We start from the raw sequence: 19417 nt of genomic DNA on the forward strand, positions 1-19417 counted from the left end.
CGCCACTATAGGACTCCATAAATCTGTACTTAAGAAAAAATTTTCCAGGAAAACGCCGCTATAGGGCTTTAAAACGTCACTGAAAGGCTTAAAAACGCCACTATAGGTGAAATTTTTTTCGCATGAAACTCAAGTCTTAAAGACTCGAGATCTATGGGGCCTTTTTGTAATATGGATCTCGAGTTTCTAAAACTCGAGATGCTACTTTCCCTTATTGTTTCAAACGTTGTCTAACTAACTATATACAATTCTTTTGTATTGCTATTTTGCACATTACCTCTAAACATTTGTCCCTCAAGATTAGATCATGTAAGAACTGTTAAACGAAAAGTTCCCATATTGAAGCTCAAATGACAATGCCCCTCACAATCTTCAACAGGGAGGGCTTAAATTCTGATAATGTACCAATTGGGAGCAAGCTGATTGAGAATTTACAGCCACATGACAAAGTAAAAAAAGGTGAATTTGTTTTGCTAGGAAGTGAAAAGAATGTTAAAGACCATCATACTCAATATTTTTTAGTTTGATGTGAATTTTAACAAATCCATGGTTGGATTAGATGCTCTTTTTATATTCTACATGCTTGCAAAATTTCAAGATTATATGAGATTGATAACTATGTTAACAATCATTTGTTTAAATTTCAAGTTTTTGTACTTGAGCTTTGTTGTTTGACTTTGTGTTGAAGTTCTTTATATCAGATTTACATCATTTTGAGCTTTGAGTTGGGTTGTTTGGTCATTCAACAGCTGAAATATCAATTGCTTTACATAGGATTTTCCTAAGTGATGTAGAGATTTAAAAGTTCCCTTTGTTTGTCCCATCCATGTGAGGTAAGACATGTAAGGTTATAGCCAAAATAATAATTACTGGCAGAGTAGGCTATAACTCTTTTGTTGATTGTATTTCAGTCACTGTAGAAAGAAATATCAATTGTTGCGTAAATGTTTAAGAACCTTTGTGGAAATGTCTATTTTAAAGTTGACATTTGGCATGCTTATATGATTATTATTGTATATCGATGCCAACCTTGTGTTATTGATCTTAAATTGAGTGAAAAAAAACTGTCAAGTGTTTGGATAAGCAGATAAGGATCCTAAATATAAAATTGATGAAGTCAGATGTAGGAACTAATTAAGGGTGGAACTTAAAGGCAATGCAATATATATGCATATTGGCATTTTTTTTAAATATTTTTATGCATCATTATTTTTTTGTAAAGAATCTCTGTTCAATACAAGTTTCCTCACTTTGTTGATTTTAGATAATGAGTTCTCAAAACGTTACCCTGTTTTTGGGACGTGCTAATTATACTTCAGTCACTCCTACTATATTCAACAGGTAAATTTCTTTCAGAAGTCTTGTTACCATAGATTGTTTTGATTTTTTGGATGTTAATCTTCTGAGTTGAACATGACTGCTTAGTCTCTAATCTCTATATGATAATGCTCCTATAGTAAGTTCTCTCAGACAATCAGGCTTGTAATCTTTTCATAAGACCTTCTAGGGAAATATTATATTGTTGATTCAAGTTTTGCAACACTCAGAGAATTTCTTGAATCTTTCCAGCCTAACTGGTAAGACAACTGAATGTGGTGCCCAGACAAGTGTGAATTCTAAAACTTGAGCTTTCAAGCATGGAGTATTTGCAGAACTTGAAGACCATTTTGGCTGAAAGGAATAAACTTTGCTTCATAAAAGCTGGCAAGAGGACACCTGATCTCTCTAGCATTAAAACTTCAAGGTATGATGCCCATATAGAGATAAGTCTTATTCAACGGTTCCTTCCTATCTGAAAATAGTTTACTAGTCTTTAATTGATGTATATCTTCAATGTAGGATTACAGAGGCAAACAAAGTTCTATCAAATTCTGTAAGTCAAGAGAGAAATTAATTCCTTGGAAAAGTCAGTGCAAAAAATGGAAGTACCCAATATAGCATTGAAGATTGAGCGTCGTGTTGACAGTACTGAGAAAGAAATGTCTCAAAGCCTATCCTTGAAAAGGAAAGCATTTGAGGTTTTATATTATTAAACCACTTCTTGTTATTCATAAAGATCTCTTCCAAATGATATCACAACAATAGTGATCTCATATGGAGTTTCCGTAAGTTATAAGAAAATTATCATGACTTCTCATCACCAATATTGATAGGATGCTACTTTGCAGGCATCAAATGCAGATTCAGTGTACTTAAATCCTCTAAAACACCTCTCTGTGTCAGCCAGTGAAATCAGGTCTGATTGTTCTATTGACTATAATATGTTCTAAACTTACTGGAATAACATTATCAAAAATCACTTGCAGCAATTCAAAAGTACCTTTGGAAAGAGTCCTTGAAGAACAAGTAAACATCTACAAAATCTGTCGGTCTATTTATCAACCCTGACTGCTGAACTTTATATGAATAACATAGATGGTTGAAGCCTTATTTGGTGAACATAACTTGCTTCACTTTCATTTACATTCGCTCCAGGTTTGCATTCATGGGATTCGGGGAGAGGGTAGTGCCAAGCATGTCTTTACTAACCACCGGACCTCCAACTTGAATGTGTTTGAGAGGTGAACGTGATGGACTTGGAAATTCCTTTAGTTATGGAGAATGATAGAAATGTTGAGAAGGCTGAGGCATATACGAAGTGATTTATTTATTATCTATTAAGTGATTCATATAGGCTTAACTTGATAGTTGCTCATCAAACCATGAACTTGGCAAAGTCTCAAACCTGTAAGTGACTTTGAAACCTAAAAAAGGACTTCAATTGTAGAGGAACACATCTTCATTAATTCATTTAGTGAAATGCTGACTTTGAGATTCCCAATTACCAAAAACCTCTTTGTCAACTAATCCCGACATAGCTTTGATGAACCTTCCTGGGTCAAAGTTTGGACTTTGTCATTCCAAGGAGGATGTAACAAGAGCCCAAAACTTGAAACTGATGCAGGAGACTCAAAGAACTATTTACTTTAATTTAGGATTATTTAATTTTTGTAGTCATATTTAGTTTATTTTTAGATCCTATTGAAATTATTAAATAGTCCTTTTGTTTTCTCTCCTGCAGATTTGCAACTTGCTGAGAAAGAAGCATGGGAAGCCAAAGAAATATTAGTTTGAGCTATTGTCAACAATAACAATTTGCCAATGCTTAAAAAAAAAAAAAAAAATTGCTGATGCTTAACCATTCCAGCAATGACGAGAAAATATCCTTACTGTCTTTGATAATAAATTCTTTTTTTCTTCGATCAGTCTTTATTGTGTTGGAAATTCCTTCATAATTGAGAACAACATAAGATTCAGAATTTTGCTTCCCAACTGTGTCCAAGAAGGTTCGAGCATGATCAGTGGGTGGGAGCAACAGTTTTTATATTAAGGTATGTGCAAGGCATTTTCTGGCTGACTTGGGCCTAAATTTCTTATCCGCCTGATTGTACATTTATATTTTTGTATGGCTAAATTAAAGTAGTTTGTCATCTTGTGTAAATTAAAGCTGAGTAAAATGTTTATCTTAATAAATGATTGAACATTTATGTTTTTGTATGGCTAAATTAAAGTAGGTTGAATTAGATTTTTATCTTTTGAACTGCCTACTTCTACTTGACATATATTCTCAAGCTGATTTCTTGTCAGCTCATGCATGAGTACCATTCCTTATAAATAAATGATAACGATGACTTAAAATTTTACAAGGTATCTTTTTTCTGTTTGCTATTCATTACAACTTATTGGTACTGGTTATGCTATCATTTTGTTCTGAAACAATTTTTAAGCAATACAACATACATATATTTTTCTGAATGAAAAGAATAGTGCATTTCATTTCTATGAATGTAATACATCAGAAATATATCTTTCAATGAAAAGAGGAGTTCCTCCAACCAAAATTTTGCTATCTAGTGGGTTTGGCCCGTTTGGGCTCCTATCCTAAAGCTGAAGTATTTGCTGCTTTGCTACAGTCTTTACTTGTACATTTGACACCACCCTGTGAAAAATTTGGCTCACTCTTTTGCATCCTCGAGCAAGTGATTGACACTAGAAAGATTGGGAATTATTGAACTGAGGGTTGAAATCATAAATGATAAATCCCCTTCAACAATCATATTTTGCAATCCTATTTCTCTTGTAAAATTTGTTGCCATCACAACTGACAATGTTTTCCCTTCCTCACAGTCATCCCCACTAGTATTTTCTCACTCAAAGCAGCTATGGTCACGTACTTGTATCCTGATCCCAACTGAGCTACTTCATTGGAACTTCACGCCATCGAAATTTACTTTGTAACAGTCCATAAGTGATGCCGTCCACATGACTGTCTCTCTGGTTTGCATGCCATATTCTTGGTCCTGATTTTCGATGAGCTTAGTAGCATATTCAACAGCTCTTTGTGTTAGCAGAGGAGCCTCTATCCTTCCTCCAGTCCACCTGATTCATTTCTCATCCACCAAAGCATCCATTAAACCAGGGGCGTAGCCAGGAATTTTTGCTTGGGGGGGCCAAGGGCCAAGGTAAAACTATCATTTTGATTTGCAATTCAACAAAAAACTCAAAGTACAGTATATTTATAACACGAGATTATTGATAGAATTTTTTTGTTGGTGTAATTCTATAGCACTGAAATATCAAAATACTAACAAGTTAATCGACCAATTGAGCATCTTAAGTCTTTTTTTCTTGAGTTTCTCCTATTCTTTTGAAAAACCATAAGTCCATAACATTCATAGAAATCAAATATAAGTATTCAACAAAACTGCAGAAGAAGAAGAAAAAGAATAAGTTGGTATTTCTCAATATTTGCTTAGCTTTAAAGAAGAAAATTATTTGTTAAGGAAGAGGGAGAAACTAATGAAAATGTGATTATGTGAGAGCATCCCATGGAAGAGCTAATGAAGAGTAACTGAAGAGAGAGCACCAAGTGATGAGGAGAGTCTTTTCAGTGGTTTTTAAGTGGAAAGGGATATTGTAATAGTTTTGAGAAAGTGCAAAACTTAAGTACAATATCCTAAATATAATACATTAGGTTCTTCAATTAAATTCAAGTACATGTTTAACATGATCAATAACATACAAATAATGTTATTATTTTTAAGGACAATTAAATTCAATACATATGATTTTAATCAGGTAATTTGATGTACTACACCTCAGTTTTATCCCTTCACAATAATTGAATAACAAAAAACTAAAAAAATATGGATGTAGCTATCATGCTTTAGAGAAGAATGGAAAAGACAAAAAGAGTTAATTTTTATGATTGCACAGTTGGGATTTTGGGTGGGAAGAATTTTATGAGTGACGTGTTAGAGGGGGGGCCAATCTTTTAATCTTGTGGGGGCCAACTCTTAACTCAAAATGATTCTAGCTTAGTTTTACCTATAATTAGAGAGGTTTTAAAAAATTTTGGAGGGGCCATGGGCCCCCCAATGCATAAGGTGGCTCCACCCCTGCATAAAACTGGGAAGAAAAATCTCTACCTCTACAAAACCACTTTGTACCAATTTGACTTTTTTTTTTTTTGGTTATACATTTTAAGTGGAGGGGATTCAAATCATGGATGTTTAACACTAGGACTTAGAAAGTAAATTATAAAGCCAAAATATTGGGATTGGTTATCTTACGGAAGTCACCAAGATTGTGTTATTAGGAGATCCATATTCCAACTTCTTCTCAAATTAGATATAGAAAGTGAATCGTTTCCCTAATAAGGGAAAGTATCTTTACTTGATGTTTAACTTCAAAGTTCAAACATTGTATAAGAGGTTCGCCCTCCAAATCATGACGAGAACCATCATTTTGTAAAGGTTTGTAGGACAAAAGATGCTGCATTTGCGAGCTGGAGCCTGGAGGTGTTTCCACGTTAGACATGATTGTGTTTTGTGCTTTTAATCTTATTTATAAATTTCATAATCAATTAATCAGTTTTTGAAATAAAGTCTATTGTTCCTCTAAATTTTATTTTGTTAGTTTAAATAACAAATTTTTTAACACTAATAAAGAAAATCAATCAATAGTTGGAAACCAATTCTAGGATGAAAAATTATAAATATGAATTAAGACGATTGAGCTTCTAAGCATTCAACAATGGTGTGGGAAAGCCACATATTCCAATTGCTTTCTTTCCTATATCCAAGTTCTTCCCCCTGGGAATCAAGGGTTCCTCTTTTTCTTCTTTGTGACACTAATATAATACTTTTTTCAAACACACGACAACATTTTATTGGTTGGGGGACCACTAGGCATTATTGATGTCCCCCCCCCCCCCCCCCCCCCTAGTTGTATTGATTAATTTTTCCCACAATTGAAAGTTACTAGGCATTGGATTTCTTTAATTAGATGGTGCACAATCTACATTTCGTTTTTAGGTTTTTTTTTATTTTTTATTTATTTTATATCATACTAATTAGTTAAGTGATGTAATTTGTGACAAGTTAAAAAAAAAAAAAAAAATTATGAGAAAAAAAAAACTGAGATGTGGAGTTTTAAGTGAGCATGAGGTTCTATCATGTGACACTCTTTTTGACAATATTTTTTTTCATATAAATTCTTTATCCAAGTGCCACATCATAGAAAAAGACTATTTATTTTCTTAGATTCACTGTATCATGATATTTCTCAAGTGCCACAATAGAGATAAGGATTAATTAAAATTTAAAAGATAAGGACTCTTTATTTTCTTAGGTTTACGGTTTTAGGACTTTCCTCTCTCACATTCCACTCACCATTTTCACCTCTTGCACTTTGCTACTTTATATAGCATTGCTCATTGATTAATCAATCAAATATAAGGAGAGGTCTCATATGAGAGAGTACAAGTTTCTGTCATGTGGCACTCTCCTTGAGGATTTGCTTGCAATAAAAGATATGGACTTTTAGTTTTATTTGGTTCATCGTTTCAAGAATATTTATCTATCTCTCACAAAGATAAGGACTCTTTGTTTACTAAATAAATACCAATTAAAGGATAAAGACTCTTTATTTTCTTAGGTACGTTGTTTTAAGACTTTTATTTTTCCCTCTCTCTCTTACTTTGGATTTTCTCCTCTTGCACTTCTGCTCTTTTATATACACTTTCTCATAACCCTTTACGTCATCCCAATTCAAATACACATATGAGATTCTCCAAACCAGGAAGGATTTCCTTTAGCTTCAACCCATCAACTACATGTGTCTAACCCTATCATTATATCCCATCTAACCCTAACACGTATGATTTAGCTACAACTAGAGAATATGTATTGCAGTTTTGATTTTGAGTGACAATGACTTGTGGTTTTGATGTGGAGGTTAGAGGTCATCATGGGTTTTGTGAGGGTTGTGATTGGACATGGGAAGAACCTTTTATGGGTTTTGGGAGTTTTGATTTGATGTCACTTTGGTAACATATATACTATTTTGTCAACCTTCAACCCTTAGTCCATGTTTTTAACCTATTCTTTGTTAGTCTTTTTGTATTTTTTACCTTTACTTTGATACTAATGTATCGTATTGCTCATGCATAAATGAAATAAAATTTTTTCCCTTATTAGCTTGAACTATTAGAATTGTATTTGAAATTTTGAATGTGAGGCTTATAATTTAATAGAATTGAGAAAAAATGTTATTAGTTAACATAAAGTTATTTGATATAAATTTTAAAAATCATATGAGATCTTTAGAAGTTTATCTTTGCGATTTGCCTTATACAATATTTGGACGCTTGGGAGCTTACTTCAATTTTTGCAATAGTAGGAAAAATTACTACTATTTAGTGTAGTATTGGTGTGGGTCTTGACCATAAAAGTAAAAAATGATGATAATTTTTAGTTTTCTTTGTTATGAATCAAGATTTCCTCAGCTTTAGTTGCAACCTCTAGTTTAATTGCAATTATTCAAGAGTATTGTGCAAACGGTCTATAGACGATAGTTGTATTGTTAATTCTCTCTAGCCAGGCTACAATTAAGCAGTTGTATTCAAGAGATCCTCTTGAACTAGATTCGACCGGAAAAATCATTTGAACCGTGAGTCGGTTCAACCGGGTCAAAGAGTTGACTTTAAGGTTAACCGTGAACTGGTCACTAAATCAATTTTTTTAAATGTAAGAACCGATCATTTAAACATTTCGAGAGAACCTCTTGAACCAGAGTTTGACCTGAAAAACTGTCCGAATCGTGAGTTGGTTCAACCGGGTCAAAGAGTTTAATCTTTAAAAATAGAGAATAGGGAACTAGGAACTATCGGGTGTAGAACCCAAGACCTCATAAATCATAATTCATTTAAGAACCATGACTAGTACTATGACCAACGTACCAGTTAGGTTTCTTGTGAACAAATATGAAGTATTATTATATTTATTTTAGACTTATGTGATTTATAATTTTTCAACTTATTCTATTACCTCTCTCTCAATTTATTAAATATTACTAAATATTTTTTCCTTTGATAAATTTACTTGTGATTTAAGAATAATGCCTTTGCATGAGAATTTACTAAAATAATTAAAAGTGGTTTTTTTATTTGATCAAAATGATTTAGATTTGATGGACTATTACTACATTTTTTTTCATGCTTATTTATGTTGTACTATTTTCTATTAACCTTGTAATATCATGAAATTTTATTATAAATTTTGTTTCAATTATTTTTAGATATTTTTAGTCAATTTTGATAATATTTATAAATTTAATATACCTTTATTTGTATTTTAATTAATTACTAAATTAATTATGACATCATCACGATTCGACCTCAGTCCGACCTTAAAAACCTTGAACCTTTCATTTTTCCAGTTCTTTGAACGGTCCGGATCTAAAAACCATGATTTTCACATAATTTTTCTGTTCTTTTTTCTCATGTCTCTTTCACGTTTAGTTATCCACCTGTATCTCTTTGGTTACTTAGCTGTTAGTGCTATTAATTATAGTTACTATGGTTTGTTAGAATTAGTTTCAAATATTTTAATTTGATGTTACGGTTTTGGTATATGATCGTAAGTTAATTAGTAGTGTGCTCTACATCTCTAATAAAAACGAAGCTCCTTTGTAAACCAATAATACAAGACCCGTTCTATGAATTTTAGCTTAGACTTTTCTTGAATTTTAGCATTCTCTTTGTTTTTGATTTTTAAAAAAAAAAATTTTAAATATTTTATAAGAAGAATATAGAAGCCCTATTAGAGACAATTAAATATTGATGGAAGTATATTTAGCCAATTTTTCTTTGTTTGATTACGTTCTCTTTATGTTAGTATACAAATGATTTTGTTTCATTTAGATTATGAACAAGATGTTTAAGATTGGGGTCTTGGGATTTGGTGGTGAGAATGGAGTGGAAGTGTACATTTTATTACTTTGAATATGTCTAATAATTATGTAATTCCAATCTTTTATATATATACATATATATATATAATAAACTCAATAGTCAGAAACTGCTTCTAGGATAAGGAAAAATTATAAAATACGAATTAAGAAGATTAAACTTCAAAGCATTCAGTAATATTGTGGGGAAACATCATAAATACTATATAACAAAATGAGTATTATATATGGGTTAAAAAATAAAAATTATTCATTTGAGATATCGCAATATGTTGAGGTGAATTCACAAGTCCTGAATTCCTACCTAGAATAATCCATTATCTTCCCACCTAATCTTGCCTCTCTTTTCCTCCTCAAGTCTTTTGCACTTTAGATTTTTTACACAAAACACATAAAAAAGTCCATGGACACAATTTATCCCATGTGTAAGTGATGTATAATCTAATAACAAGTTGACAAATATGCAAGTTGTAGTAAATTGTGGCTAATTGTGTCCCTAGAATAGTTGCACAAACCATCCCAAACCATCCCGCTTGTTATATATATATATATATATATATATATATATATATAAATAGGGATTAGATGGACAATGACTCCAAAATTTATGGACCAATATAGTATTTTTAAATTGACTACAAGTTAAAAAAAAAAAAAAAAAAAAAAAAAAAAAAAAAAAAAAACCAATTTTGCTGCTACCAAAATATATGGACCAAATTGATAATTTTTTTTTTTTTTTTGGTTGTCGTTGTTGATAATATGGACCTAATTGATAGGGATCCAAATATGTGGGGACTAAAATGGTATTTTTGGGAAAGGGAAAAGAAAAAAAAAAACCAATGCACCCCTATCTAGTACCAAGGTCAAGAGATGAAAAACCTCCCAAAAAATTGGGGGGGTGGGGGAAGGTGCTTGATGGTTTTGCTATGCTATGAAGTCCTTAAAAAGGAAAAAAGCCCATACACCCCCTGAACTTTTGAGTTGTGGCCAAAGCACCCCCTAAAATTTTATTTTGACTAATTTACTCTTTTAACTTTATACACTTGCCAAATCAATACATTTGTTAGTTTGGTGTTAAAACACTAGTGGGAAACTCATGTGAGAGGAAATTGACATTACAAATGATTTATTGACTTAGTTGAGGGAGGCAGAAAGCTACGTTAGAGAGAGAGATGAACTAGAAGTCTAGAACCACTGCAACAACCTTCTCTTTGGTGTTGGAGTCTTTGTCCCACTGTCGTCTTGCTGCTAGTATGTCTTATTTATTTATTTATTTATTTATTATTATTATTTAGTTTCAATCCTCCATCTGCGAGTTTCTGTTGCAATGTTTTGGTTAGGTTTAATTTTCGGATTTACCCTTTACACTTACCCACGCGTTGCAAGGCTACCATGAATTCAAATATCATTGAGTGTTTACAAATGTTAAATTGTTTCACAAAATATAACCCAATGAATCAATAATTGCACTTTTCCAGTGGTATTAAGATATATATATATATATATACACACACATGGCCTATCACTATAAGTTATACAAATTGGGGATCATCATTCTTCTCAACTAACATTGACAATATCAATTTATTAGATCCCTTTCATATACATTAAGAGATGAAATATAAAACCAATGAATTGAAATACCCAATCAATCAAAAATTACACTTTTCCAACAAGTCTCTAAGAAAAGTGAAATACTACAATCCACACTACAGTTGCAAGCATGCTGAGACAGAGCCTATACATGATTTACCTAATCTATATGTTGATTGAAGAAGAAGAAACTTCAATGGGGCTGGCAGTTTGAGTTTTCCAAATATATATTAATGAAAACATAGATGAGACAAGAAGGTTAAACAAAAAATTAATACATTTAATAGATCCCTTTGATCATTATTCCCATTCACTAAATATACACTTTCTGCCCTGACCTGACCTAATCCAACTTCCATTTTGCAGTATTAAGATGCCTAGAAAGAAAGCCCCAAAATTGTTTCATGTGGCATTGCGCTTTTCCTTTCTCATAAACGAGAAACAATTAAAAGTACTGTCATCAATGCTCTCTCATGTTTCATGTGCGTTGCTACCTGAACTGTTAGCCTTTGTGAATCATAACCTTTGACTAAAGTACATGTTCATTAAATATCTTGAAGGATTGAAGCTGCTCAAAATCACTGCAATGAAAAGGAACTGAATTTAGATGCAATAGAAATAGAATCCAAAGCAAAATACATTCAACACTTACAGATAGGAGAAAGGACAATAACAACACCAATGGGATATAGGAAGACATATATTTTTGTTCTCGTCTTTTTTCAGTTTTTTTCCTTGCCTAATGTAAGAGTTGAAATTTAATAGTCATTGTTATCCTTAAGGTATTCTAAATTCTAAGGTGATTATAAGTTTAAGTAAATATTTTAAACAAGTAAAATACATAAACATGAACGAAAAAAGGTAAATTAACAGAGAATTTTTCATGCTAAATCTGTATTAGGGAACAAAAAATGGTGATCCAACTTTTTAAAATCTCTTATTTATTTTGCTACCTTTACTTACAGCCTGCTTATGATTGGTATATCATAAAGGAAAGAAGCAATTTTGACTTAATAACGTTAGAAATATTATTAAAAAAGAAAAGAATATATCTAGGTGTACAATACAAAGAATAGTAGAGATAATAATTGACGTGTGGCAACAAATGCATAACTGAGTTTGATGTGGGCCTGGGGTGGGGTTAAGGGGGGCAATTGCCCCTCCTCGGCCCCCCTAGCTCTGCACCTCGTACACCATATCCCAAGATATCCACAAAAAAACATGCAAACCCTATTATACGCCTACTTTCTTATCTCTGGCTTTTTATCGTCTTCTTCTTGTTCTTCTCTCTAGTGTTAGGTGTTAGCATCTTTTTTTTTTTTTTTTTTGGTTCTTTTCTCTTAGTGTTATTAGGTGTTAGCATCTTCTTTCATCTTCATCTTCATCTTCATCTATAATTACAACTGTGGGATACAGAAATTTAATAAGGTAATAATGTCACGTGTCATACCGAAGGCCGAGGAGGCTAATACAATTCCGAGGAGTCCATACACTAGGATGGTAAGGCCCGAACATGGCCACGTCAATGGCACATTACCAGAGGGGGCCACACTGTAGAGGAAGAGCTTTAGAGAAGGGGTTAGCCCTGATGTGATTGGAGGGATGGTAGCTGCCACCACATTTAATGCATCTCACCAAACCCCCTGGCCACATTTATGTGGAGAAGACCCCTAAACAGTACTGTCTTGGTTGCCGCAACTCATAGAAGACTTGGGAAGGCGTCCGATGGGACAAACACTCGAGTAGTGGCCTGCATAATCAACAAATGGAGGGCCAAGATCAGCCAAAAGAGGATATATAATGTAAGAGATCCTCCGAGGAGGAAGGGAGAGGTTCATATGAGAATTTGAAAAGCACTATAACACAAAGAACTAATTAAAATCGTAATAAAGTCTAAGAAGAATATACTCAAGAACTACTCCCCTCGAACTTTGCCGAGGAAGGATTTCTTCTCATAAAACCTATTTTTATTTGTTTTATTTCAATCTTTAATCCATTATGAGCGTTGTCCAACTCACTGAAACCTAGTTTTCAGCCCACTCTCTAAAAATTCTTTGTGTTGGGCTCTTTAGGCCTTAGTCCTGTTACCTTATGGGCTTAGGATCTAAAACCTGCCCCAACAACAACCAATAATCATATTTTTCTCAAATATAAAATAGTAGAAACAAACCATCATTTTAGATTCATTTTGATCGCACAAAAATAGTAAACCAAGCTCTCTTACTTTTTTTTTTTTTTTTTTTTTAATGTAATTAAAAGTAGTGGTAGAGCTAGAATTTCAGTTCAAGAGGGGCAAGATTAAAAGACAAGATTAAAAACAAAAATAATTTGAAATATTTTAATTGATATTAATAAAAAAATAAATTAACATTTGTAAATTAATGTAGTCATACAAAATCTATAAATCTAAAATATAATTTATTCTTTTATACCTACATTAATTAACTTAATTGCTCTTGACGTTTTTTCATATTTTGAAAACACTATATGATTTTTTAATTTCCAATAGTCTTGAATATATTTTTCTTATCATTAAAATAAAGAAATAAAAAATAATCAAGTCATAGTTATTAACAATCAAAGTTAGACGTTAATCACCCATTTCCCTCTCTGTTGTGTGTGTGTGTGTTTCTCAAAAAAAGAAAAAGAAAAAAGTAAGACATTAATCTAAATACGTAAGGTTTACACTCATAATTGATTTCTTAAAATAAGTTTAGAAAATAAATTAATCTAAAAGTGCTAAATGTATAATAATATAACTATAAAATTGTATACACACATTGCTATTAGAAAAAAATATATCTTTCTTTATTCTTATAAGTATTTAAAATTTGAGTTTATAGCAAAAATCCAAATTATTTCATTATTGCGCACAAGAATATATATTAAGTCGTGTGAAGCAAAAAGTTAGTAACAGCTTTAAGGTATTTTGTGCGGGTGGCTTACCTCTAGTACTTTATTTTTTATTTTTTTTTAATATAAGATAAAAATTCTACTTTAGTCTAATCTAAGTGTATATGTGTGTGAAACTCTCTTCTAGAAACTTGAACCCTAACTCTTAATTATCCCCTCACACCTCATACCTCACAAGTACTTATACTTGTGAAGTGACCATCGCACTAAGAGTGTGACCTCCAATACTTTTTTAACTAGGCATGTCTTTTTATTTTAAATATACAATTACAAATAGTAGTGAGTTTTAATCTCTACATTTTATTTAGTTAGTGAATGATGTGACAGTTTCTTATTAAAACAAAAAGAGATTCCAATTAAAAAAGTACTTGAGATAAACTAAACCCATTTTGTGCTAGCTTGTAAATTGTAATAGGATAATAAATGGTTTTTTTTTTTTAGTTACTTTTTTCCATTTTGTGTAAACTATAGGAGTCATTAATTTTAAATTTAATGCCGTGAGAAAGGAAAATAAAGTGGGAATATAATCCACTTGTACTGTATTGTCCCAAGACATCATCTCATTCGTCATGATCTTTTATTCCATTACTCTGATTCAGAACTCGTCGAACACCTTAAGCTTTCAGAGATATCGTTGAGTAATGCCATGCACAAGGCGTTGTTCAATGAAGAAGAACCATGGAGGAAGAAGCTGCAGGCTCTTCTCCCCGCTGACGGGATTACTGTGAAGCACATTAACACCAGCCAAGATGTCCCAGTTTCTCGAAGGGTGGTCGCGGTTTTCCTTTTAATGACCATGGCAGATTTCAGTGAACAATTTTTTGGCTTTCAAGACGCTCTCTTTGATAACTTCAATGGTCGCCTCGAGTTTTCAGGCAACAACTGTGCCGCTTTGTGGCCTGGCGATGGCAAGCCAGGTTTATGGTTGAATTATCTATCGAGGTTGGGAGCGCTATATAATCTGATAGTGAGAGAGGAAGAGATTTTTAAGGAAGAGAGGAAAAGGGTAGGTGGTGGAGGTGTGGTGCAAACTGATAGTCATAGAGATGAAGATATTGAGCTTGTGGTGCCACCGGTTTTTGAAAACTGTAAGAGGGTTTTAGATGCAGGGGAGCAAATAGTTGCAAGGGACTTGTATTGGGAAGCTGTTTGTGATATGTCTAAGAACAACCCTGAGGAGTTGCTTTTGAGGAGCATTGAGAAGAACCCTTTTGTGGGGGAGCCGCATGTGGTGTTGGGTCAGGTTTATTTGACCAAAGGGATGTTTGAGGAGGCTGAGAGAGGGCTAACCCTTATGTTGGAGTGGGGGAGTTCATGGGATAAGAGGATGTCTTGGAAAGTATGGATTGCTTGGGCTAGAGTTTTGTTGATCAAGGCTAAGGAAAAGTCATGGCCAAAGACTTCTGGGGGCATCTACAGCTTGGGTCTTGTGAAATAAAATTGGAGTACAGCCTTGGATTTGTGTGAATAATAATAATAATAATAAAATAATGGCGTTTTTAATCACACACTTGTGTGTGCGCATCGTGTGAGCTGAAATTGTGTTACATTTCAGCTGGATTGTGAAATTGTATATCATTTTGAATTTATATTTGAAGTCGTGTTTTGAAAGCTCAATTTTCAAGTATTGTGTGTATGTTGTGAATAGAGTACAACAACAATTTCCCATTAAATAAACATGAGTAAAGCCTTGGATAGGCAAGTTACATGGATTTAGTATTTCTATCTAGTTTTATTTTAAATTGTTCGGAGAAATAAAATATGGTGTTACATTTTTCTGTTTCACTGTTTGAGTTTTAGTATTTTTAATTTCCTTGTTTTATTTTAACGTGTTTATTCTTGAAATTATCTGAAATTGTTCGGAGAAATAAAATATGGTGTTACATTTTTCTGTTTGAGTTTTAGTATTTTTAATTTCCTTGTTTTATTTTAACGTGTTTATTCTTGAAATTATCTGAAATTTGACTTTGAGACTACCCTTATGCGTTATGGCCCTTATCTCTACCCCATGAATGATGATTTTAAAAGAAACAAAAAAGTGATCTGTTTTAGGGTAGCAGAAAATTTATTAAGGAGCGAAAATGTTGTGGAAAAGGCAATAGGCAGAAAACGATAAGGCTCTTGGCACATCTTTCCCTCTCCAGCACAAATATAAAATTCAAATAAAAAATTATTAGATATTTTTGGAGTACATGTATGAATGATGGTTTTTATTATAAATTTAATTATAGTGTAGCCTACTATTATATGAAGGGAAGAAATATCAAGTCACTGTATACTTGGAGTAACAAAAAATGCACTTTTCAAACAATCTTATTCTTAAGACCACATTTAATTTAATTATATACTAGTGAAAGTCTCCTGCATTGCATGACTTTAGTCATGAATTATATATATATATATATATATATATATATATATATATATATTGGAGAAATAATATCTAAATGAGTTATTATTATTACATAACTTTAGAACTTGTTTCTAACTAAATGAATGATTTTCTATATCTATATAATATCTAATAGTCGAAATGTTTGATTTTTTGTTGACTGCTTTTCATTGCACCATGTGATTTCATAAATTAATGCCACGTCTACAATTAAATACACAGAACAATATATCTTTTCATTTGGTGCTTATACAAAACATTTCATTACAATTTTTTGCTATTGTTGGTGTTCAGTTGCATTGTTCCAGTGGGTAGTTATAAATTTTATTTACATTTTAAAACATCGAAAAATTGTGTTTTTTCAGTTGATAGATTAAGCAAACTGTTTCAATACAATTTTGCTACCTCTTTTAACTGTCTCTTTGTATATTTACATTCACTTCTTATTTCTCTCGGTTTCTTTTATGCCAGAGGAGTACAAAAATTAGAAAGCAACATTATTGGTGTTATACTATTCTTTTGAGAAGATGGTGTTATATGGGAAATTATTGTGTACTTCCGGAGTAAAATAAATGAGTACTCCCTCCTCTCACATGAATGGTGGGTCCCACTAATTAAATTCATCATGGGACCTACCATTCATGTTTAGTGGGACCCACCATTCATGTGAGAGAAGAGACTACGCATTTATGGTACTCCAAAAATACTTAATAATTTTCTATGTTATACTATTCGGTTACATGCTTTTTGCCTTAAACTTTGTGTGCCAAAGTTACTGTGAAATATTGTTATTTGTGTACCATTTGACCTTGTAAAATAAGTTTTAAATTCGCCTTTTTTTTTTGCTTAATGGCTTTGATTATTTGTTTAAATTCGCATTTTTTTTTTTTTTGGGCTTAATGGCTGAATTTTAAGAGGAAATCTAAGGAACAGCACCTAAGGTACTGTACCTAAGTTTTGTCTTGTTTGGGTAAGACTTAGGTACAGTACTTAGGTACTTTTCTTTAGATTCCCCTTTTAAGATTCTACCATGTGGATTTTTTCTCATAAAATGGAAGTACATTTTTTAATTAAATAGCCATATGACTGAATTTTAAAGAGGAATCTAAGGAAGAACACTTAAGGTACTGTACCTAAGTTTTGTCCTGTTTGGGTAAAACTTAGGTACAGTACTTAGGTACTGTTCCTTAAGTTCCCCTTTTAAGATTCTACTATGTGGATTTTTTTTCATGGGATGGAAGTGCGTTTTTTAATTAAGTAGCCACATGACTGAATTTTAAATAGGGAACCTAAGAAACAATACATAAGGTACTGTACCTAAGTTTTGTCCTTATTGTTTTGTATTTCCTCATCTCCCTTTGAATATTAATATTTGGGTTTGAATCGGGTAGTTGCAATGGAGATTTGGTTTAAAGCAATGTTACGGCAAAATTTACCAAACAGTATAATTTTGGAAATATTTTAGGCAGATGGCATGCGTTCAAAGTTATTTAGTAAGTTGAACTCTTTTTGGTATTTCTGTCTGGTTTGTTGCTTCATCATTGGCTGGCACATTGATATGATCAACCTCATCCACATCCTCAAGGGCCTTCTTAATGAACTTGTATTCATAAGATTCTTCACTGAACTAGTTGAGGACAGCCAGTTGGGTTGCAAGCTGTCATTAAATCATCGGTATTATTAAGTACGACACATACATAACGTCAAACACAACATGCAAAACAAAATAAATTTATGCACATTACCAAAATTTCCATCTTAGCACTAGCACGATCGATATACAGTCGAGTGATCCTACGATACCACACCATATATGGATGATGACATGACATCACCTCCTCCATCCTGAGTGCATTACAAATGTACTCGTCACGATCATTCCACTTTTGAATATGGACAGCATGTTCCACTAACCAATTTTTCTCTACCTTGCCCCTCGCATCTATTTTGTGCAAATCGCGATTGGTATTAGCATCTCTGGGTTGTTCTCGCTTTAGCCCAAACTGTCGTGGGACACGATCAGGTAGGTGGAACTCTACAAGCCAAAAACATATAAGTGGAACAGTCGACCTCTACACGCTACTTCCCTTGATGCAAAAACTAGAAGGAAGGTGGCTTAAGTCATTTCTATATGACTCCCACTTAACCTACAAAAGCCACCAAGTAAAGCAACCACATATAGAAAATTTCCCATAATTTGCATAACAAGTAGCACAATAGTGGGCAATAAAAAACTTTTTGGAGGACATAAGATGTTATGTACGTATAAATACAAGTAGTATACCTAGTTGGGCCGTGTCGTGGCAATTTGATTGCGATATGCGGATAGCACGTGCGTGAGAGCATTCTTTGTACACATCGCCCCTGCCCACCTACAAGCAAGTAACATCGCATGGTCATTAGTTGTTTATGTATAAAAATGTGGCATAATACATGATAGCACACTAATTATGTAATATATACTTACTTCATAGCAAGAGGAATTAGTGGTAGTGGTGGACCATAAACACCCTCGGGTTAGGGCACCATCTGTGGGGACACATGTGGGAAGTTGACATATATCCACAATTGGACCAAAGTCAATGGTCCGCCAATCTGCTTTGCCTTCTTGTCGGTTGCATTGCACAACTGTTTGTACAACCATGATAAGGCTACACTATCCCATCTATACTTACGTGGATTACAAAGGTTCTACATGAACTCTAACCACATGAGATGGACCCTATTTCTGGACTTGTCAAGAAATACCATATCCCTTAGTAGGGCTAGTATATAGTAGCGAGTGTACCGATGAACTTGAATCTCATTAGCGTCCGGAGGCAGTGGTTGTCTGATTTGGTCGACAAGTGTGGGTATCAGAATCCTTTGACCTTTTAGCACAGTTTGACGGCCATTTGGAATTTCAATTCCAAGCATTTTAGCACACATATCTGTCCAAGTTCTTTTAGTGGGCCCAACCATTGCCTCACCCTCAAAGGGCAACCCTATGATAACTTTCACATCTTGCAACGTGATCATCATCTCACCATGTGGTAGGTAGAATGTATGGGTCTCTGGGCACCATCGCTTTACAAATGTAGTGATCAATGCATGGTCAAGCTATATGGATGAGACCAAGTGCAGACCCTCTAGACCAAGCAACCTCACAATGGCAAGGACACAATCATCTATCATAGGATGTCGAAGTGTCAACTCTTCATGGCAACTTCGACAATCCAGTGTGCCAAG

General features: G+C 33.2%; 1 protein-coding gene and 1 pseudogene across 5 annotated transcripts in view; both read left to right on the forward strand.

The window, feature by feature from the left end:
• The window catches only part of LOC126726149 (uncharacterized protein At4g18490-like), an 82388-nt gene that overhangs the window by 34814 nt on the left and 28157 nt on the right, over positions 1-19417 (forward strand). The gene's annotated exons all lie outside the window — the stretch shown is intronic.
• LOC126724708 (uncharacterized) lies at positions 1638-15255 on the forward strand (annotated as a pseudogene).

This window comes from Quercus robur, chromosome 5, assembly GCF_932294415.1.
Source record: "Quercus robur chromosome 5, dhQueRobu3.1, whole genome shotgun sequence".
Taxonomy (NCBI): domain Eukaryota; kingdom Viridiplantae; phylum Streptophyta; class Magnoliopsida; order Fagales; family Fagaceae; genus Quercus; species Quercus robur.